Raw genomic sequence first — 24,295 nt, 5'->3', positions numbered from 1 at the left:
TCAAACATAAGAAAAAGTATGATGCTACTAGAGGTGAAGAGGGTAGATTTTATAAAGATATGAATGTTGGATTTGAAATGGAAATCAGTCATCTTAGATATTAGTGGCTGACATATTTAATTTAGTTTGATTTGTTAGTCGATTTCAAAAAGTCATTTAGATGATTCTTTTCTTTATATAACATTAAATGAGTTCAATATTTGAACTTTTGAGAAAGTAACATGACATTTAAATTTTGAAAATATAGATACTGTAAGTTTGTTCCTGTGATAGACTTCAAACTATCTGCCATTCTTCTAAACAGTTTAACGTGTTTGATTATTGAAAATAAGCATTTAATGATGCATTATATAGAGTTGCACTGGACAAAAATACAAGTCATTCTTGGGATGTAGTATTAAGACATTATTTTGTCTCCCACCATCTCGTAATTTTAAGTGCGCCCTCTTCAACAGATCCGCTAAAGAAATTCTTCCCAGATCCTCTTTGATCCTACACATGTTGACCCTTTTATTCTGTAGATGGGATTGAAGGGTCTAAAGAGTACTGTATCTAATTTTCTACTTTCTCCTTTAAGTATATACAGTTGTACTGGCACTTCACTTTGGAAAGTCACATTAATAGCTCTTAGTGCTTCAGTTTAAATTACCATCTGTATTGTTGGTAGTACCAACTCCCATTAATTCCATACATCAAGATTAAATAGTAAAAAACTAAGTAATGATGGTATAAATAGTTCAAGAAAATGTATACAGTTCTAAAAAATTGACATTCTGGTACCTGTGTTGTTAAATGTTTATAAATTAAAAGTCCTGACATTTATGTGGCTATAGGATATTTGCATATTCTGGTGTCAAAACCAGGCGGAGCAGAACTTTGTAAAAACACACTCATGTCTTTAATAAATATTTGCAAATAGAAGATGCAAGATGATCTTTTGAACAATTTCTGTCTGGGTCTCACTACCCCTTACATGTGGCCAGAGTAAGTCAGCGGGGATTCCTATGATTTATATCCAGAATGACCAGTATGTTCTGGTAATCAGTCTGTCCTTGGTGGTCTAGGATTATAGTACAAATTAGCAAGACTGTAAGACTTGTTAGTGTTTCAGGCTTATTTGTGGTCCAAACCATTATTACATTTATGTTGGTTCGTGTATTTGATCCATCCAGTGTTTATAGCATGGACAATGTGCTCAGAGTACTACGTCCAGACCACCAGATCATTCGGGAGAAGCTTAATGATCATTGCTGAAGAGCTGATTCAGATGTTGGCTATATATTTATCTTTCTGTATGTCTCCTTATAGATCTGAAAGAAACTCTACCCTCTAGCTGCTAATATCAAAAGGTGGTTATGGCTGAGTGAGAGGGTTGGAATGGGGCTTTCACTGGCTCTTACTAAGATTTGAGTTTCTGCTGCTTTCTGGCATTGTCCCCAGACCTGTTAAGTGGGTTGATTCCAGCCCCACTGGAAAGAGACCCCATCATTCACCACCCTCCATCCCCACCCCCTTTACTCCAGGCTCCACCAAGCAAGATACTCCAAAGGTGGGGCACATGACTAACCATCGACAATACCTGCCATCTCCCACATTGTCTGTGTGACCTTGGGCAGGTCGCTTTAGCTTTCAGGCTTCAGTTTCCTCTTCTCTAAAATTAGAAAAATAGTAATACTTAACTCATAGGGCTCTTATAAGGATTAAATGAGCTCATTCATGAAGCGACTCTCAGTCAGCAATCAATATGTTCAGTGGACACTAGGGATTTTTATGGACTGAAGAAGTCACATGAAAATTTCTTGCAACCAAACACAGCACACCTAAGATATAAATCATATATGTATACAATGTGCTATATACCTATGAATATAAATTTGCATGCTGACAAGTATTTAATATACCTCACCAAGTGCTTTGAAATATTTGCTGCAATTACAGAATGAGGTTTCAAAAAATGTATGTAATGGTGAAAATATTTAACTCATAATTCTAAGGTAATTATCTGAACTATTCATTTATATATATTGAAATCTGATATTGTGTACATATTTCTATTAAGTAACAGAGTGGGAAAAGTTTAAGTGTCAGATCCAGGAGCAAGTCTTTGCCAAGACCCGCAGAGTAAGTCTCCAACTTACAAAAATGACTTCTCCACATATATCAGATTAAAGGGAGTAGAGAAGGGATTTCTTTCTTTTGTGGACCGCCAAGGATTACATCAGTAAAATGAGGTACTAGTCCTAACTCTGTCACTAGTTCTGTGCGACAGTAAAAAAAGGTAATATCTGTGGACCCCAATTTTCTCAGTCTTCAATGAAGAGGTTGGTTTTATATGCTTTGAGCTACAATGACCAGACAACCTTGACTCAACTATCTTAAATGATCAAGAGACATACCATCTTACTCACAAGACTTCCATAAATGGAACAAGGGTTTTGTTTTGCTCCTCTGCGATTCTCTTGGTGGCAGCCTTGTCCATGAGGAGGCTACAGCCCAGGTGACTTCTTTCATGATCATGAAAGAAGGGTGTTACTAAGCTATGCGTCACTTATAAACAAGATAAGATCCAACAGAAAAAGGGGTGCTTTCTAAGATAAGAAAACCTTTCCCCGAATCATCCTAGCAGTCTTCTCTGGAGCCTCATTGGCTAGGAGATAAAGTCACATGACTTTTTCCAAGGAAGTCATTGTCAAGAACAATCAGGTTTCCACAAATGGTAAAACAAGTTGGAGTTTAGCTCACAATCATGCTGGGAAAAGTTTAACAGCTGATAATAATTAGGTTTTTATCAACAAGGCTCTGGAGTAGGCAACCAACAGTATTTACTATCATCCTACAGGTCTCTTTCTTGTAAAATAATAGGATTAAGATCTTTTTGTCATTGTTTGATTAATTATGCCATGCTATGTGATAATGTAACACTGAAGTAACTGGCTTAAAAAGACAAATAACAATTGTATATGTCACGTGCTTCATGGAGAAGATTCAGATCCTAAAGAGATTCAAGTATGCTGAAAATGTTCTCGTAGCTCTGGATGGCCCCACTAATACGGGAAGGGGATGATTAACTTTACCTAGTTCATTTTCATTTCCTTTGGGGTAACAGTAAAATTGGTCAATCTTTCCTAAGGACTTAACGAATGAAGCCTGTGAGAAGCAAATTGCATCCTGGCTACCAAACTAGAAGTCAGCCTTGTGAAAGTTTAACTCTTAAAATTAATATATATTTTTCTCATACACAGTTATTCTCTTCCCCTTTCTAGCATAGAGCATAGTTAAGCTTTCCACTAGAAAGACCTTTCCCCACTCTTTTCTTTCTTTCTTTTCTTTTGCTTTCCTTTGCTTTCTTGTTTTTCTTCCTTTCTTTCATTTTCATTCTCTCTCTCTCCTCCCATCCTTTCTCTTTCTCTCATTTCATTAAGACTAATAACATTATTTCTCTATTTTGGAGAACCAGCCAGTGGTGTTTGGAAGATAGCTCATACTGGCTCACTGGAGCTAATTATGCACATCGCTTCTCAACTCTGAATTTGGTAACAATACGTTAGTAATGTAAAATTGGTTATAATGGGATAATTTACAAAACATAATTTGGCAAACACTGCAAATCAGTGTCTCCCCCCGCCCCCGCCAGAGTCAGTTCACCAGCACACTGTCAGAGGCAGCACATCAGGGTAACTAAGAGCAAGGATCCGGGAATTATACTATTTCACTTTAAAAATTGTCTTTCTTATTTAATCTCTCTGACCATCAGTTTTCTCATATGTAAAATAGAGATAAATAATACATATTTCATAAGGTAAAAATATAATGGAATAGTGCATTTTATAAGCATTATTATTACTTGTGGTAGAGTACAGGTAGACACAAATTCTTTGTATTGAAAGGTGGGATCTGTGTTCCCTCTCCTAGAATTGACATGTACATTGTGACTAGAATCTGATAACATGATGATACGCCAGTTTACAGTCCCAGGTCTTAAAGAAAGTGACAGCTTTCACTTCTTGTCTCTTGGAATGCTCTTTTTGGAGTATGCCAGTGTGCTCCAGAGAAACAGAAACAATAGGAGATGGATGGATGGATGGATGGATGGATGGATGGATGGATGGATGGATGGATAGATGGATGGATGGATGGATGGATGGATGGATGGATGGATGGATGGATAGATGATAGATAGATAGATAGATAGATAGATAGATAGATAGAGATAGAGATAGATTGCTTTTAAGGAATTTGCTCATGTAATTGTAGGTTCCGACAAGTCCAAAGCTTTTAGTGCAGGCTGGCAGGCTGAAGACTCAAGGAAAAGTTGATGCTGCAGTCTCAAGTCCAAAGTCATTCTGGAGGTAGGATTCTCTCCTCCTCTGGGGACCTTAGCCTTTTTCTCTTAAGGTCTTTAACTGAGTATATGAAGCCTACACACATTATGAAGGGTAATCTGCTTTATTCAAAGTCCACTAATTTAAATGTTGATTACATCTAAAAATACCTTCAGAGCAACATTTACCAACATTGACCAAACATCTGGGCAACATAGCCTAGACAAATTGACACATAAAATTAACCATCACATGAGGATAGCTACTTCCAGGTAAGAAGTCCAACTACATGCTGCAGCAAACAAATAAAGAGACCCTGATACTACATGGAGATAGACAGGAGAGCAGCTGAGAGTAGCCTTCCAGATATACCTGCCAAGGTATATGAATGAAACCACCTTGGATCCTCCAGTCCAACCCAGTCATCTGCTAACCACCACCGAATGAACCCAGTCAACACCACAGAGCCAAAGAATTGCCTAGCTGAGTTCTGCTTGAATTTTTGGCACATGAAATCAAAATACAATAAAAAGGTTGTTTTAATTTACTAAGTTTTAGAGTAGTTCTTTATGCAGGAAGAGACAGCTGAACACTGTCTTTATGTAGGCTAGGCTTTATTCAGAGAATAGTAATGTAGATATTACTGCTATAGGAACTAAAAGAAATGCTAAGAAAACGTGATCTTTTAGGGAAATAAGTCCTGAGTAACAATGACTTTTAAAGCAAACTGTACTGTTGCTACTGACTTTTAACTGAAGGAATGTAGTGGTTATTGACTTAGTTGATCTTTTTAATATTAATGATAAATGAAAAGGTTTTTATTACATAAAGACAATTACAGATTACAGAAACAATCAACGTTCATTTTAGACTCTAGAAGTCTATAAGAAAACCAAAAGTGATATGAAAGTGATAGAATAATAATTCAAAATTTGAAGAATATACTTCATGGGGTTTTATCCCAAGGAAAATTAGAATTACATAAATTAGAGCTCCATAAACATTCTCCCTAATTTATAATTTGGAAATGAAATAACCAAACCCAATTTAGAAGAAATGTTTAAGATGATTAATTTAAAATGTTTCATCAAAATTCTTTAAATGTCGCAGGGGAACACAATGTTTTAAAATAAAATCCAGAAAAAAACTTTAAACTATGAAAAAAATCTCAATTGTATATTTATAATATTTTTAAAGAACATTCAGAATAAGGACATTACAGACCAAGCAGCTTTAATGGGCTCTCTTTCTAAAACGCCCCTGTGACAGTCTTTTTAGGAGAAAGATAATCTGCTTGTCTTTCTGTCTTCTTTGAATGACCTCCTGAGAAAAAGAAAATGATGCCTCCTTGGCTGCATTTAAAAACTCATTTTCCAGTCAGCAGTGCTTAATTCTCCTCATCCATTTATTCATCCTAGCCCAGGCCAAGAATATTCTGGCATGGTTCAGAACTAGAGGGTTAGATGGGTGGTGTCTGATAGTTTATTCTTTGGAACAGTTATCATCACTGGTGGAATAATGACTCATTTGATCAGAAAGGCTGAAGAACAAATTGGAGAGGCCTGGGAAGCAGAACTAAGTTCCAACAAAATAGTGTAGTAGGTCAAATTTGTTTTCAGCTTTCTTGATCACTTCCCTTTCATTAATTTCTCCTTATCAATTTCCTCACTGTGAGGCTCAGCTTGGATGTAACCTCAGACAGGGCACTACGATCTGGATCTTTTCTTCTCTTTGTTCTTTCATCTTGCACACTTCATTATCCTACATCAGCGATCCCCAACCTTTTTGGCACTAGGGACCAGTGCTCCTATGAGAATCTAATGCCTGATGATATGAGCTGGAGCTGAGGCAGTGATACTAGCACTGGGGAGCAGCTGCAAATACAGATGAAGCTTCTCTCGCTTGCCCGTCGCTGCTCGCCCCTTGCTGTGCAGCTCAGTTCCTAACAGGCCACAGACCTGTATTGGGGATCCTGTTCTAGATGACATTTATTGACATAATCAATTAATCTTCAGTAATGTGTTAGTGCACATCAGTGACTTTGTGTGTTACTCTATCCACAATCATTAGTGTTTTAACATAGACCTATAGAACATGAAAACTTTAATTTCTCTCTTGGCAGCTGATAGAGAATTTTGAAGGCACAGGGATAGGAGGACCACTCCAAAGCCTTCAAATCTGAATCGCATCTGTAGCATATTTATGGTCTTTTTCTTTGATAATGGGCATTATTTTTATTTCTTCTCTAATGTGTAATAGGTTAATGGGTTTATATGAAAGGAACAATCTCCTATTAGATATTTATAAGAAGTCTATTTTGTTGTTTAAGATTATAATTATCTTCTTAAGGTGAGGGTCACAGCCTAAAATGTCCACAGGAGCTAGGTGGGTGAAATAAATGTGTGAATCTGGCAGTACATACTCCTGCCTAGAAGTATTAAAATTCAACTGTTTTTATCATTATGCTGGCTAAGTTAAAATGTTTGCATGCCCTGTTTTAAGATCCATAACAACAAAGCCACACATTCTAGTAAGAAGCTGATGCTTCACAGGTAGAGATGAGTCATGTCTTGGACTCTTGACTTTAGGATGTAAAAATTGAGATTGAGAGGGAGGCAGAAGGCACTCCACCTCTCCTGGTCTTGGCACTGGAGTAAAGGTCAAGCTATTTAATCTGTAATTAAGAGAAAAGAGCTAATTACTAAGCAGTAAATATCCCACATTTAAAAAAAAATATGTCTGTGTGTAAATAGATGGTGAGATTATGGGATTTTTTTCTGCTTTATAATTTAATCTATTTTCAAGTGTTATACAATAAACGAATAATGTTTTTACAGTAAGAGAACAATGAAACTTTTGTTCACTAAGATTAATATGTTTATAAGGCAGCGTTTATACTACTATGTCTACCGGACCCTGCCCAAGTGGCAGACATTAGAATAGTGGCAACCACTGGGATCTGAGCCAGAATGTGAGGAAGTTTCCTGAGAATTATGGTTGCAAAGTGGAGCACTCTGAAGTGATTAACTCAGAATCATGTGCCTTGTATGCGAAATGTCTATGTTACTTATCCATCTGTGTATTTTTCATTTTTTCCCTAGTCGTTTTGAAGGTCCAGACTGTCTAAACTATGCTGATGGAAACAAGAGAAAGAGCTTTTTGTCCATATTCGAGCTTGTAGAGTGTGGTAAAGAACAAACTCCCAGAAATCCAGCATGGTGGTAACAGCTGTAATTGAAGACCCCTGGGAGGTAAAGGGAAGGTCTGAAAGGCAGCTGACCTTGAGTCTCCTTCCAAAGTCATGCTGGGAGTTTAGGATTTACATTTTTCTTGGAGGGGAAAACAGTATTCCCTACACCCGGAATAAAATGAGTCATCCAATGCCCTTGAAACCCCAATTTTTAATTTTATTTCATTGCCCTTAGACATTCTTTCACAAGAGAAATGTGACTCAAGCTTAAGCTTCAATAGACTTTCAGAGATGAAGTAACTTCATCTCAAAGGAGGTTGGGGGGAAGCCCTACAAAATTAGTTTATGAGGGAGCCAAAAAATTTTCCTTCTGTGCCTTGACTACTGACGTTGTCTATGGCCACTACTAAGCAAAAGAGGAAGGGGAAGAAATGCGGTTTCTTCAGATGGTTGATTGTACTAACTTGCACCTTGGTCAGAGTTGAAGACCTAAAGCTTCAGGACCCTGATGACGTTTTCCCTAACTGCTCACCAGTTAACATGTGCACATCTCAGTCTGTATTTAAAGCATCCACATCATGCCCCTGATTTATTTTCTATTGATGTGCAACCACAAATTACCGCAATTTTAGCGGATTAAAATGACAATGATTTATTGTCTCACAGTTTTCTAGGTCAGAAATCCAGGAGAGCTCAGATGGGGATCCTACTTTAGGTCTCACAAGATCAAAGTCAAGGTGTAAGCCAACCTGTCTCTTATCTAGAGGCTCTGGGAGAAAATCCACTTGCAGGAGCATTCAGATTGTTGGCAGAATTTGGTTTCATGCAATCATAGGACGGGGGTCCTGTTTCCTTGTTGACTGATGACTAGAGATTGTTCACAGTTTCTAGAGATTGGCAGCCTCTTCCTCAAAGCCAGCAATCATTCATTGAATTCTTCTTGTGCTTTGAATATCTCTGGCTTCTCCTGCCTTCCTCTTCTGCCACCAGTCTGAGAAGGATCTTTACTTTAAGGGCTCATATACTTACATTGGGCCTACCTGGATAATCCAGGATAATATTTCAATTTTAAAATCAGCCGATTAGTAACTTTGATTTTATTACCAAAGTCTTTGTTTTTCCATGAAAAGTAACATATTCATAAATATGGTATCTCATCATATTCACAGGATTCAAGGATTAGGAAATGAAATCATAGGGGTAGAGACATTTTTAGAATTCTGCCTATCAAAGACCCTATGCAATACTCCTAGCCAGCAGTCCCCAACCTTTTTGGCACCAGGGACAGGTGCTCCTATGAGAATCTAATGCCTGATGATTTGGGGTGGAGCTGATGCTAGCACTGGGGAGTGGCTGCAAATACAGATGAAGCTTCGCTTGATGGCCCATCGCTTACCTCCTGCTGTGTTGTCCAGTTCCCAACAGGCCATGGACCCAAACCGGTCTGCGGCCCAGAGGTTGGGGACCTCTGCTCCTAGCAATATTAAGACAACTCATTCCCACAAACTACCCCCATAGTATTCTGACTGTGTACCTTTTCTTACCCAGTTTCTTCTGCCTAGTATGTATCTTTCTCTTTACATTCCACTACCCAACCTCACCTACTTAGGTCCTGCTGATGCTTCAACTTCCAAAGGCTCCTCCATCAAGAATCTCTCTCAGTGCAATCTTTTGATTCTAATTACATTTTGCATTCCATTTTATTAACCTTTATACTTAGTCCTTGATCATGTAAATTGGTGCAAATGCTTGGAAGGCTATGACTGGGTCCTCATCACCTTTGAGTACCTCCACCTTTCAGTTCTTTGTTCTTAATTGAATTATCACATACTCAATATGGTATCTACTGGAAAGAAAAATTTCTTTCTTTTCTCCAAGGGACCAATGGCTTAAATTTGCATATAGGACCCTCCTGATCTGCTTTGCATGTACTATTGTGTGTCCTCTTTCCCAGCACTTACAACACTGCAGTGATAGTATCTCTTTACATTTCAGCCTCTAAAATAAAATGCCTTGAGGACAGGGCCTGTACTTTAGTTATTCATTCATTCATTCATCTGGCACAGGTTATTGAGTGCCTCCTAGTTAGTGCTAGGCCTTGTGCCACATATAGAGATAATCACAGTGAACAAAATAGACCTCATTCAGTCTGATGGGAAAGGCAGGCATTAGAAAAACAATCACAGAAACAAATGTGTACTTAAAAAGTGCAGTAAGGAGTCTGAAAGAAAAGTGAAAGATGCTATAAGAGAGAATACCAGGGAACCTTACTGAGGTAAAAGAGGCAAACAACAGGCTTCCTTGAAGAAGTGACATTTAATCTGAAAACTGAAAGAAGCATGGGAAATTTTCAGGAAAAGAAAAGTTGGTAAGAATGATCTAGGCACTGGTAGTGTAAGTAGGGGAGATGATGTGAAATGAATCTAGAGAAATAGAAAGTCAGGTCATTCAGAGCCTGCTGAGGATTCAGATTTTATCTTAATTGCCATTACAATTATTACGATTAAAGTTTTAAGTAAAGAAGCAACATAGCTAGACTGAATTTTTCAAAAGAACAGGTGATAGTAGAGAGACGAATTGAAGGAATCATCCAGGAAAGCAGGGAGAGCCATTGGGAAGTCACTACAGCCATTCAGAGGACTTGCCATTTACGAATATGGCATAACCCACAAAGTTTTCCATTGAATATTAACTGGACTCGGGCTTCCACTAGGTAGAGAGACTATACATTTACTTTACTATAGTTGTAAAGGCCTTTAAAATGTTATCTAATAATACTTTTCCGAAAGCTTAAAATACGTTTCTGTCAGTACAGATGATCTGACTGGTAATGTTTATGTGACACAATTAAGTTCCATGTATAAAATAACTCATACATCAATGGCCTATGGTAAGTGATCCAAAAATATTAACACCCTTGTGCCTCCTCTTTATATGATCCTCTCTGAAACACGGCATGCTGGTGCCATTTCATTTAAACTACTTTTTCCTCATCAGAAACTCAACATAGTTCAATATTCAAATGTTCTAAGTTTTAAGAATCCAATTATCCAATAAATTTTCCAAAGTATATCTAAATTATGTATTATTTGTTTATACTCCTAAGTGTATAATATACATCAGTAAAAGTCACCATTGTATTGGTCAATACAGTCATTACCAACATGATTCCTGAAAAGGGTAAAACCCTAGTGAACATTCTTCTGAACTGGCTATGTACTCCACTGAACTGAGTTCAGAGTCAGTAAAACAGAAGTGATAAATGACTTAGCATGACCCAATAACAATAAGTACTCTGCCCACATGAGTTTTTATCCAAGGCAGCTCAAAAATCTTGAGGAGGAAAAAATAGACTAGTGGCAGAGAGCCTGGAAAAACTAGAATATTTTGGAAAAGTTTTGAAAGACCTATAATCAGAATAACATCCAAAGAGAATAAAGTAGGTGAAATTAGAAAGACTAAACTATAAAATGTGAAGAAAATCAGCATGATTGGCACACTGAATACATTTTTATTGAAATAAGAGTATAGAAATTTTAGTGATGATTATGCATGTGAAGTATTAGAGATTTCAATTGATTCACAAATTGATGCAGTTATTGACTAATCTTGGATGAGAGTTTAGTTCTTCTGACATTCCTTCTCCGAATTGACAATTCACCCTTCTTCACCTTGCTCATTATCTATGGAAGATGACTTGCATGTATTATATCAATGGGCTCCTAAATCCTCTGGAACCCACTTTGGTTTGGCCAACAGGTGACTGAGAGTGGGAGGAAATCGAGGATAGAGTATTTGCTTCTCCAGTTTTCATGCTGTTAATTCACCATGGGCAGCCTGTGTCCCTTAACAAAAGGTCACTTTTCTACTCTAGGTGTCAGCCCTCCATATTTAAAGTGGACTTAGAGGAGACAGTTGAGCTTCCAGAAATTCTGATGTGACCTTCAATGACTCATATTATCACCTGAAACCATGTGTACCTTGATGAAGATTTTGAGGTCTCAAATCTCGCATATCTACCTGACCTGAGAAATGTTGCTGATCTTTCTGCTCTTAATTGTGGCTGCTCTGGCTTCATTCTCCACTCTTTGACTATGCCAACTTTGTCTAACATACCCCAGTAGTGTCTGCTCAGTGCAAACCTGCTCTGTACTGACATTTGTCAGTACAACAGTCATGTGACTTACTATCTTCATGATTTATGCCTGATTTGCATACTACTTTTCAATCCATTTTAAATCCGCTCCTTATTTTAACAAATATTGACTAAAATATCAGTAAAATCACTGATTTGATGTGCTAGTTATATGATTTCTTATACACATTAAGATAAATATACAACACTGTTTGGTTTCTGTCAATATAATAGGCTAAGTACCTGGGTTACCCTTTTGTTGAAATCAATTGAAAGTCTTAGGTAAAAAGAATTTTTAAATCTCCATAAAAGCACAGATGAGCTGGCAGAAAAGTAAACAATTCCCAGATGCTGCCCAAAAGTAGGTTTTTCACAGCCTTATGAGAGGCAGGATTAAGAGATAAGCGTCAATGCAGAGCCAAAAGGGGATCTAAGAGGAGAGTTCCTCTACTTATAAAACTTTGACTTTCAAAAGTTTTGGGCTGCTCAGTGGTTAGTAGAAATAAACTCTCCTCTAATTAGACACAGAAAAAGGAGAAAAATATTGTTGAAAATTAGGAACTAGAAAGTAGCCTTTTTCAACTTGAACCTATACTGCCAAGGCAGACCAAAATTACCCAATTCGTAATTGTTATTCGGAGTGTACCCACATGCTTACCTGAAGCAAACACAATCCTAACTGGAGGAATTACCTAGATCCTAGACCTCAGAGGATTTCTGGAAATAAATTGACAATAAAAATGAGCAATAGCAGGCCAAATAACTAGTCATACAAATAAAGAAAGCTCCCCGAAGAAGAAAAATAAAGACAACAAAGACAAGAGACAGAAACACAGGAATTTCAGAAACTAAAAATATCAGGGCACGTATTCTGAAAACACATACTTAAGTTTAAAGAAAAAAAAAGACATTAATGAAAATATATGCAAGTATCAAGAAACTGTAAGAAATTACCACGCAGATTTTAAAGAATCAAATAAAACTTCCAGAAATAAAAATTTTAATGGTAAGAATTATGAGTGTATAGGTTTAACAGCAGTTTATACATACCTCAAAAAATAATTAGTTAACTGGAAGATAAATCTGAATTATCCAAAATGTATCACAAAGAAGCAAAGAGAAAACATGAAATTGAAAATAAAAGACAGGAAAAATAGAGTAAGAAGTTTAACATATATAAAGAAATAGTTCTGTATACAAAAAAAGAGAACGAACCAGAAATAATTATTTAAAGATAACAATATTTGAGAATATTTCAGAACGGATGAAAGACATCAACCCCCTGATTAAAAAATACCTAACAAATGCTAAACTAAGCAGAGTAAGTGAAAAGAAATCCATATCTAGACACCATAATGAACCTTCAAACAGCAAAGAAAAAGAGAAACTCTTAAGAACCACAATTATTAAAAAATATAAAAATGAAAACAAAAAAAAACACATTATTTCCAAATAAATAATGTTAGATGAACAATTGATACACAGGGAGAAAGTAAGTGTCAACTTAAAGTTATAAAATCTGCCAATATCTTTTAAGAATAAAAATGAATTAAAGATGTTTTCGGGCAAATCAATACTGAGAAAATTTGGTACTTAAAGGCCCTTCCTTACTAAAAGAAAATTCTAAAATATGTTTAGTAAAGGGGATGGCTCCATAATGTAGTGGTTAGCACGTCTGCTTTACATGCAGAAGGTCCTGGGTTCACGCCCCAGGTGGAGCCATGGACCTACCCTGGGTGCGCCTGGCCCTGGGGGACATGCCACGAGCCTGAGGGAGGAGATGCCCTGCTTTCAGAGATCCAGTTCTTAGGGGAAAATGGCAACATCCATAGGTCAGGGGTGGAAGTGTGCGTGTGGGGGGTGTGGGTTGTGATTGGTGGCGGGAAATTAAAGAGGGAAGAAAAATAAAATAAAAAATAAAATAAAATATGTTTAATAAGAAAAAAAAGAATTGATGAAAACTTTTAAAAGAAATAATAGAAAACAATAAAGCTAAAAAGCAATTTTTTTGGCAATAATTTATGAAATAAATATCTAACAAAACTGATGAAGGAACAATAAGATGAAAGCCATAAAACAATGCAGAGAGAAGGATAAATGCAAATAAAAGAGAAACTAATAAAATAAACCACAAGAGAGGACCATGAACAACTTAAAATTAAATTTTAGAACTTGAATAAAATGATCAATTTTCCCCCAAAATTGTAATATAAGAAAACTGAAAAAAAATTTAAAAACCTGAATTGGCATTTTAACATTCAAAGAAATGGTATAAGGAGTTAAAAATATTCCAACAATAACAAAAGGAATTCTTACCAGGATCAGATAGACAGTAGCATTCCAACTTATATTTAAGGAAAAGGTAATCTTTCTCTTAAACTTACTGCTTCAGGGAATTAAAACATAGGAAAGATCCCAAAATCATTTCACAAGACGCGTATAACCTCAAATACCAAACCTGACAAAGATAGTACAAGAACAAAAAATTATAGACAAATCTTACTTAGGAACATAGACATAAGGAACCCTAATAAAATTGCTTTCATTGATTCACACCATGCCATGTACCAAGGCCAATAAGCTTCAAGACTGTAATACAAGCCTTAATTAATATTGTAAATCTATAACTATAGTTCACCACTATAAATAGATTAAAGGAGAAAATCATATGACTATTCTAGCAAATACAAAAATAACATTTGATAAAATGGAACCCCATTCAAAAACAAAACCTTCGACCAAGCAGAATAAAAGAGCAATTCTTTAACTTGTTAATGCTTATATACCAAAAATCTAGAGTGAATAACATATCTAAGACTGAAATAGCAGAAGGAATTTCACTGCTACTCTGCCTAAATTCTTTCATAGGTCACCATTTCTCTGCCCAGGAAACCACTCCTGCTGTTATATCTCAACCAAACGCCCAAGGCAAATTTCAAATGGGTGTACGTGGTGTGTTGAGGGGTGGTAAAATGGATCTTCCTTAGAAATCACCCTCAATTTTCAATAATATATCATTACCATCACAAGCAGAACAGTTTCCCTCATTTCCTGGTCCAGAATATTAGTCTAAGCCCCCAGGAGAATGTCTTGTGCGTTTTTACGCCAAGATTGAAAAGAACAGCAGCCATTGGGTACCCCTTGCTTTCCAAGAAGAGTTTTTGTTTTTGTGGAAATTCAAAATGCAAATGGAGTTCTCAGGGTTCGCTGCCTACATTTCTTCTATGCAGTCGTTCCCCTCATCTACGGAGGATATGTTCCAAGACCCCAGTGAATGCACTGAACCTTATACCATACTACGTTTTCCCCTACACATACACACCTATGATAAAGTTTAATTTATAAATTAGGCACAGTAAGACATTAAGAACAGTAATTAATAATAAAATAGAACAATTATAACAATATACTATAATAAAAGTATATGAATGTAGTCTCTTTCTCAAAATACCCATCTGGTGTTGATGTGAGATGATAAAATGCCTTAAGTCATGAACTTTCACCTTTTTACTTAAGGGAAGCACTTTACAGTTTCTCTTTTGCATATCCAAATTGCCAGCATCATTATTGTCCACTGATGGACCCAGAAGCCACAAAGCCTTCGAAGAGTCTGCTTCATCTCAGCCCAACAACTCCCCAATAAGGGCAAAAATACTGATTAAAATAAACCTTCTTTGGAGGCTATAATGAGTCTTTGGAGCAGATGTGTGCTGCAGAATATGCTCAGCAATCCTGGACTTGGACCCACAAGTAGTGGGAAGTAGTGGGAAGAAGTGGGAAGAAGTCCAGGTAACCAGAAGTTAACACCAACAGTTAATGTTTATTGAGAAATTATTATGTGCCTGATGTTATTCTAACTGTTCTAACTTGTTTATTCCTCACAACAACCCTGTGGCATGGGTACTATTATTGATCTTGTATTACAGATAAAACAACCAAGTAGCAGAAAGGCTAAGACATTTGTCCAAGTTCACATTGATGGCAATTACAGAGGCATGACTTGAACCTATGGAACAATTTAGTTTATATTCTGAACCACTGTTCTAGGCTTCTAGAGATAGCACACTTTCTTTATTTTCTTTTAATAAACTTAAGTTGCTCCCTGGGTCATCAGATGGAAGAAAGTTCCATCTTGGTCACTATTTGGCACCAACTCAAATGTCTGCAGTCCTGTAGGGTATGAACCATCTTGTGTGCATTTCTAGGTAGGTTCATGTGCAGTGGCTCAGAATTTTACTCTAGAATGTCCCATTACTGTGAGTCTCTAAAACAAAGTATTTCCTCCAAATGCCTACCTACTTGAATGATAGGAGGTTTTAGTTCAGTCAAGTTTGTATGGACTTCTTCAAGAATCTTTAAGCTTATGCAAGAATCCCAGAGGCACAAGTAGGACAGGACATTTGGGAAAGCATCTCTGTTTTCTAGGTCCCCTTGGTCTCTATTACAAACTGCTCACTGGGGGTGTGTTCATTGTCCAATCCTGCCTGGTGCCTTGAAGTCAGAAATTTTGCTGGTTAGATGCCCAGCTTGAGCTCAGGGGTCAGTATTAGGATACAGCATTGCAGTACTTTGTACCTAGCTTCAGAAAGGACACTAGTCATCCAATCCCCAGAAATCCTGACAGTCTCCGGGGTCCTGGGAAACAGCATAGTGCAGAAAGTCTCATACATCTATTCCCATACTTGGTCCTGGGAGAAGCTCTCAAAACCTTTCTACCTCCTCAGCTTTGCCCAGTTCTTGGAGGTCTCCCTCACCTTAGACAATGTGATTCCACTGCTCCATGAATCTACCTTTAACAAAAGCTCTCAGTGGGTATTGTTTTTTTGTTGTTGTTGTTCTTTTTTGGTCTGGTAACTTTACTTCTAGCCCTGCCACACAAAAGCCATTATTAACTTCCAGCAGTAAGGGGAAAAAGCTTGGCTGCTATCTTGGAAAATGGAAGTGGAAATTACCTACAGCAAAAGAACAAAAGAAAATTATTATTTCAATAAGTTATCCTATTCCTCATAAATGTTTACTTAAAAGTAATCCTAATGGATATATCCCAAAATAGTAATAGCATGTATCATGGTCTCCTGAGCTTTTAAATCACTTTTTTTCGTTTAATCATATTTTTAAAGTTTTCTATAATGACTGTATACTTGTGAATTTTTTTAAATGTTGACTTTTTATTTAAAAGTGTTCACACTGAGGTTTTTGTTAACTAACTCAAAAGTTAAAAGTTTTCCTTCATTAAAAAATGCTAAAAAAGATTTTGCAGTTTGAAATCAGACAAATATATCTCTGTAGTGTATATGGTATGTGATTTCAGTGAATAGAGATTGTATACACCAGATTCTATTTTAACCTTAAAAAAACACTTTAAGGGGACAAAAAGCTAAATATACTGTTCAATTCCTGAGAAAAAAGAAGAAACGACCACCCACTCACTGAGAAGTAAAATGAAAGTCACATCCATTAGGTTCCCCCATTCCAGAAAAAAATGGACTCAAAACCACTTCAGTTTGTCCTGTCTTACTTCAATCACTGTCTTAAAGGAAAACTTTTTTTGTAATTTAAAAAATTAGTGGAATTCAGAAACAATGAATTTTTTATTGTGGTGAACCTAGTACACTTTATATCACTTTCAATGACATCAATGACAAGCCACAGTTTGACTAGGGAGATTAAAATTTATCTCACAGCTATTCAACTCCAGTTCATTTGGGGTTTTATAACCAATTTTCCAAAATAGATCATCGCTCCTGATGCTGAAGGTTAGACAGTTTTGAGTGTGTGTGTGTATGTGTGTATATTTTTACAGAAAAGGAAAACAGACCACCCCAGAAGTTAGGATATTTCCGATATATTTTGGGGGCACAAATAGGTTTTCCAGAAGTTGGGGAGTAAAAATCATAATAGTAACTGTTGGAATTTTCCATTATCTAACAGTTTTCTTAGAAGAATAGAAAAATAAGGTTCTCAAGAATTATGTTGCATGCCAAAGAAGTGTTTAATCAGCTGGCTTCCATACATAGCTTAGCAGTGAGGCACTAATTAGAAATCTCACACATTTTTAAGAGTAGCTTGTTAGCAGAGCATCCTTGATATTGACTTGAATTGGACAGAGTAACCAATTGCTTCTACCCTTGGCTTTTAATTATAACTTACTGTTAATTTAAGTTCAATACTATCAATTTAGTTTGTTAAAGGCTGTAGTGACATATATTTGAATCAAGAGTGGTTTGTTTGTTTTTGAGGGGGGGTGATAGGGAAGTTAGGATATCCAGTAAGTTACATCTAAAATGTATAAGCTACACATTTCAAATATGAATGTCACACCCTACTGCTAAATTACATGTACTCAGTGTCTACCATCGCCATCACTTACCACCACTACCACCCCAAAATAGAATGTGATTAAACAGTGATACCCACTATTATTAAAGTCCTTTACCATTGTAGTGTGAATGGTTATGGCTTTTTATTAGAGTAAAAACTTTCAGAAGAAACTTAGATTGCCACCACTCTACAATTTCAAACTTAGCAGAAATTAATTTAAATAAAAGGGTAAATTACTACCATTCCCAATTATAAAACTCCAAGCATCTTGAATATTTTGAAGGTAAAAAATAAAGACACTAAAAAGAAAAATCAACACGTGGTGTTTTCTAAAAGAGATATATATGTATATATATATAATTTTTAACTTGAGATAATTAAAGATGTTAATATAAGTTAAAAGGAAAAAAATTAAGACCTTATCTCTTGTATTCACATTTTTTTGCTTTTAAATTATATTTCTTTAAAAATGTATTTTAATTTCTTTACCTTTTTAAAAATTTTTATTCAAACTTTTGATCAAGACCAAAAATTAAGAAAAGAAAGTTTTAGACGATTATGAAATTAGCATTAAAGAAGAAATCATAAACAGAGCCATCAAGGAAAAAAAGAAAAGGCTACATAAAGAGAATGAGAGCAAGAAATTCTTAAGGAAAGTTGTAGTAGGCTTCAATGGCCCTCAATGAAGCTCACCTGCCAGCAGTCTTCCCTGTATGAGTCTGGGCTTGTCATGTGACTAGGCTTGGCAAATGGGACACTGGCATTTGTAAAGTACACAGAGGCTTGATAAGTGCTTGTACATTAGGACTTGCCTTCTTTGAATGTTCCTTCCTGAAACCCAATTCTGGGGATGCCCAAGAAGCCATACAGGGAATCTCTGGTGGAGGATACCTAAGATCCCAGCTATGCTCTCAGCCAGGGACCAATACCAGTTACTGTTCATGTGCATGAGACCATTTTGAACCTTTTAACCATCCTAGTGCCCCTACATTAAACAGAAGAAACTCCCAGTCATACCACAGATTTATAAGAAATAATAAATTGTTACTGTGTTAGGCCACTATATTTTAGAAAGGTTTGTTTCATGCAATAGCTATATTTTAAAAAAAAAAAGAAAAGAAAAGAAAAGAAAGAAACTAGAAAAAATGACTCTCAGAAAATTTAAGAAATTTTCCTAAGGTCACAAGTAGGTAAATTGTGGATCAAGGTTCAAAATACATGACTTAAAACCTATATTCTTGGTCCCATGTTACCCACTGTTAATGTTTAAATAAAAGGAAAATGAGGAAGCTCTTCTTTTTCTTAACAGGACAGACCTTATAGCTTCCTTTTTCAGAGAGCAGGAATACATAAAAATGCCTTTATCTTATGCTTGGGGCCAGAAACTCCACCTGGATCCCATCTCAGAGCTCTTAGAGGAACTACTCCAGAGACTTATCCTCCAGATAAACAGTATTCTATGTGTGGCAAATCTAATTCATACCTGCTACACTAAACTGATAGAGACCAACACAGGTGTTTGACACATTTCTCAACTAAAAGAGAGAAAACTGGCTAGTTTTGAAAAATGAAAGTTATATAATTTATTAAGAGAAAGGTTTAGAGCTCACATCATTAAAAATTTTAATGTAATGGGCTAAAACTTCTCTGTTCACAATTTTATGATGTAGAATTTGAAGGAGAATTAGGAAGATGCATGTTGAGATAGTATAGTCCATGGACATTTCTATTTAGTAAAGTAAAAATCAAATGGTCTTCTACAGAAAGAAAATGTATGAACAATCAAAATGCAGATGAAAGTGTTTATTAGACCTCTGGGAAATGCGAATTAAAATGACAATGAGATACAATTACACATCCACCAGAATGGCTAAAGTTAAAACACTAAATGTTGGTCAATATATGGAGAAACTATTAATTCTCATACATCATTAGTGAGAACAAAAAATTATACAACCACTCTGGGATAAACCCTGACAATTTTTGGAAAAACAACTATATACCATATCTAGCAATTCTACCCTTAGGTATTTACAGTAGAGAAATTAAAATGTATGCCAGTAAAGAGAATTGTACAAAAATACTGATATTCTCATAAGTAGAATTCTCAGGTTTGTTCATAATAGACAAAAAACTTGAAACAGCCTAGATTTCTATCACTAGAATGGATAAACAAACTGTGTTATAGCCATACAATGGAATACTACTCTGGTGGTCATGAATTGACATCACTCAGATCTCCTGCTGGGTAGTGGGGGAGGGCATAACTTACTGACAGCACCAGCTGCTGCCCCTCTAGATTCACCCTTATGTTTCTTATGGCTGCTTCTAGCAGATGCCATGCTGGGTGTAATAATGGACACCTTGAGACTCCTTTAACAGGCAACTCCAGCTTGAGGACTTCCCATTGGCCTGCCTGAAACTTTCTCAGAGTTGCTCTGGAGTGTGAGGCTCCTCCTACCCACTCCTCCTACTAGCTTCCTCTCCAACACAGGTGTCAGGCCCACATGAGTTTGAAGGCTCCCCCTACCTACTCTGATTCCCTTCCTTTTATCCTTCACAAGTATTTTCCTCAACAAATCTTTTACACGTCTAATCCTTTCTTCCCATCTGCTTCTCTGTGAAGTTCTAGAGAGGTAAAACTAATCTATGATGTCAAAAGTCAGAAAAATGGTTGCCTCAAGGGGTAAAGGATAGGCACAAACTGGGAAGAGATATAACAGAACTTTCTGTGGTGATGATAATGTTCTATATTTTGAGGGTGGTTTGGATTGCACAAACTTCACCTAATGGTAGCATAATATTTGTGCATTTTATCACATGAAAATTTTACCACAAAACAAGAACTATAAATAAGTATTGAATTTTAGTTGATGATGTATGTTGAAATATCTGGAAAGAAGTATACTAATTTCTACAACTTAATCAAAAAAGCAAGGTGATTTGATGAATGGAGAGAATAATGAATAGATAGACAGATGTGATAAAACAAGTACAATAAAATGTTAATGTTACCATCTAAATGAGAGTATATGGGTATTTATATGAAATTCTTTAAATTTTTCTTTCTGGTTACAAATTTTCATAATAAATCCCAGTTTAAAAAAATATCCAGAAACATGGTGGAGTGAGAGACATCCCCAGATCGCTCCCCTTGAAACAACAATAATCTGAATATCTAAAACTCAACAAAAAATACCCAAAATGAACACCAGCACGTCTGAGTGTGGGATCTGCGCATAAGAGCTACCACAGGTCAGAACCCCGAGTGTCTTCAGGCAGTGGACTGGGAGAAACAAAGAAATTGCCTCTCGCGGCCGGAGCTCCCTGTAGGAGGAGGGAGAAGGGAGAAGGTAGGGTGAGTTCCATGTACAGCCCTGCGTAGGATTGCTGTGACCTTCACGTGGACGACGGCAGGGCCCAGTCATCAGGGCAGAAAGCAGAGAAGCAGGGATGGCAGAGAAGCAGGAGTGGCAGAGACACAACAGTTGATTTTTCCAGCTTTGGTTGCAAAACCGAGGCTGAGATGCAGCCATCATCCCCCAACCCAGAGGGCACCTCCACCCCGTATCTTCTGAGACCAAGCACTGCGGAGCCCAGGGGAATCTGAGCAAACGCTACTGAAACTGTCGCTAACACTGACAGTGAATGAGACTGAGGATACCGAGCATGATTAAACATCTATAAGAAAACTAAAGGCATTATTAAGACTTTCTATAAAGCAGGGATCAAAGAGGCTTAGACACCACCTACTGGAAACCAAAAGAAAATGCCTTCTTTGCAACAGGCTAAAGAGAGATCTTTATAAAATGAATCTTCTTTCTGGAAAAAAACAAACAAAAACAAACAAACAAACAAAAAACCGAATACACTTCCATTAATGCCCGGGCAGAGAAATAGTCTATTAAACACCATGAACGACCAAGGTGACAAGACAGCTCAGAAAGAAATAGAAAAATCTCCAGAAAATAAGCTTAAAGACATAGAAATATGCGACTTATATGACAGAGAATGCAGGATTGTACTTCTGAAAAAAATCAGTGAGAACCAAAATGATTCATATCAACAATTTCAGGAATTGAAAAAACAACTAGATGAGCAGAATGAGTTCTTTAGCAAGGAGATTGAAACCTGAATAGAACTCCTGGAGATAAAGAACATGCTGTAAGAGTTGAAAAATGAAATAGCAAGCTTGGGAAATAGAGTAGATCAAATGGAGGAAAGGATCAGTGATATCGAAGACAGAAATCTAGAGATAAATCAGAAGAAAGAAGAGAGAAACCGAAGAATGAAAAATAATGAAAGAGAAAGACAAGAATTAGCTGATACCATCAGGAGAGGAAACAAGAATAACGGGCATTCTCGAAGGGGAGGAAAAGGAGCAGGGATTAGAAAGCATTTTCAAACAAATAGTTGATTAAAATTTCTTGAATCTAAGGAATGAGCTGGAGCTTGGAATTCAAGAAGTCAACAAAACACCCAATTTCTCAACCCAAAATGACTTTCACCAAGACACATTGTATTAGAATTATCAAAAATAAATGACAAAGAATTCTCAGGGCAGCCAGGGAAAAGAAGACAGTAACCTATAAAAGAAAACTCATTAGGTTATCGCTGGACTTCTCAACACAAAATTTAAAAGCTAGAAAGGAGTGGAATCAAATATTCAAACTATTAAATGAAATGAACTACCAGCCAAGAATAATATATCCAGCAAAGCTCTCCTCTAGATATGAAGGAGAAATAAAGACCTTTCCAGACATATAAAAATTGAGGGAATTCTCTACTATGAGGCCTACATTACAGGAAATGCTGAAAAGAGTCAACTTGGCTAAAACAAAATGACAAAAAGAAAAATACATATCTAGGAGTAATACATAACTAGGCAACCTGCAGGCAGATAGAAGCAGAGGAGTGCAACCCTTATTAAAAACAGGGCATTATAAGCTTAAACGATAAAAAGAGATTTGCTATTGCAAAATAGTAATGAATGTTCAGCATACATAGGGACAAACTGAGACAACAATAACAGAAAAGGGGAAGATTCAAAGATCCGAATTCGCAAAGGGGAATGGAGATAAGGCACATACAGAAGAAAATGGACGACCATATATATATAACTATCTTTTACATATTAGTAATAGTAATCACACACCAAAGATTCAGAACTGAAGTATATAACATAAAATGAAAAGAACCAGAGGGAAAACTCACAAAAGCCTATATAAATAAAGAAAGCAGAAACACAAGGACGTGGAAGCAATGGAAACATCGAGCTACCAGTAAGCAAAACTTTAAATGGCTATAAGAATATCTCATATTTCAATAATTACCCTAAATATAAATGGACTGAACTCACCAATAAAAGGTATAGAGTTGCAGATTGAATCAAAAAACAAAACCCAACCAATTATATTCTACCTCCAGGAGACACATCTCAGTTCCAAAGACAAATATAGACTCAAAGTGAAAGTATGGAAAAAGATATTTCAAGCAAATGGCAGAGAAAAGCAGGAGTAGCAATACTAATACCAGATGAAATAGACTGCAAAATAAAAAAGGTAAAGAAAGATACTGAGGGACACTTCATAATAATAAAGGAAATCATGCACCAAGAACATAACACTTATTAATATCTATGCTCCCAATCAGGGATCCCCGAAATATATAAAGCAATTACTAACAGAACTAAAGGGAGAAACAGACCGAAACACTATCATAGTAGGGGGCCTAAATACCCGACTGTCAGATATGGACTGATCATCCAAACAGAAAGTCAATAAGGAAATAACATATTTAAATGACAAGTTAGACAAACTGGACATAATTGACATTTACAGAGACCTTCATCCCAAAACAATTGCTTATACATTCTTCTCTAGTGCACATGGAACATTCTCAAGAATCGACCACATACTGGGACACAGAGATAGCCTCAGTAAATATAAGAAGGTTGAAATCATACCAACCATATTCTCTGACCATAAAGCTTTGAAGCTGGAGATCAACTGTAAAAAGAAAGCAGGAGGAACCACAAATACATGGAGATTAAACAACGTGCTACTGAATAATGACTGGGTCAGAGAAGAAATAAAAACAGAGATCAAGAGATACATAGAAACGAATGATAATGACAGTACAACATATCAAAACTTTTGGGACATGGCAAAAGCAGTCATAAGAGCAAAGTTCATATCGTTACAGGCCTACTTCCAAAACAAGAACAAGCCCAAATAAACAACCTAACACTTCATCTTAAACTAGAAAAGGAAGAACAAATGAAGCCTAAAGTCAGCTTCATTTTGATATTCCTTTCCTTCTATGAAG

The 24,295-nt window shown here is 36.4% G+C and overlaps 1 pseudogene; it reads left to right on the top strand.

Annotated features, from left to right (window-relative positions):
* LOC105290910 overlaps nucleotides 1-24,295 on the top strand; it is a 163,433-nt pseudogene that overhangs the window by 110,200 nt on the left and 28,938 nt on the right.

Source organism: Pteropus vampyrus, unplaced genomic scaffold, assembly GCF_000151845.1.
Source record: "Pteropus vampyrus isolate Shadow unplaced genomic scaffold, Pvam_2.0 Scaffold39, whole genome shotgun sequence".
Lineage (NCBI taxonomy): Eukaryota > Metazoa > Chordata > Mammalia > Chiroptera > Pteropodidae > Pteropus > Pteropus vampyrus.
Note: the sequence above shows the minus strand (reverse complement) of the source record. Positions and strands in the feature narration are given on the sequence as shown.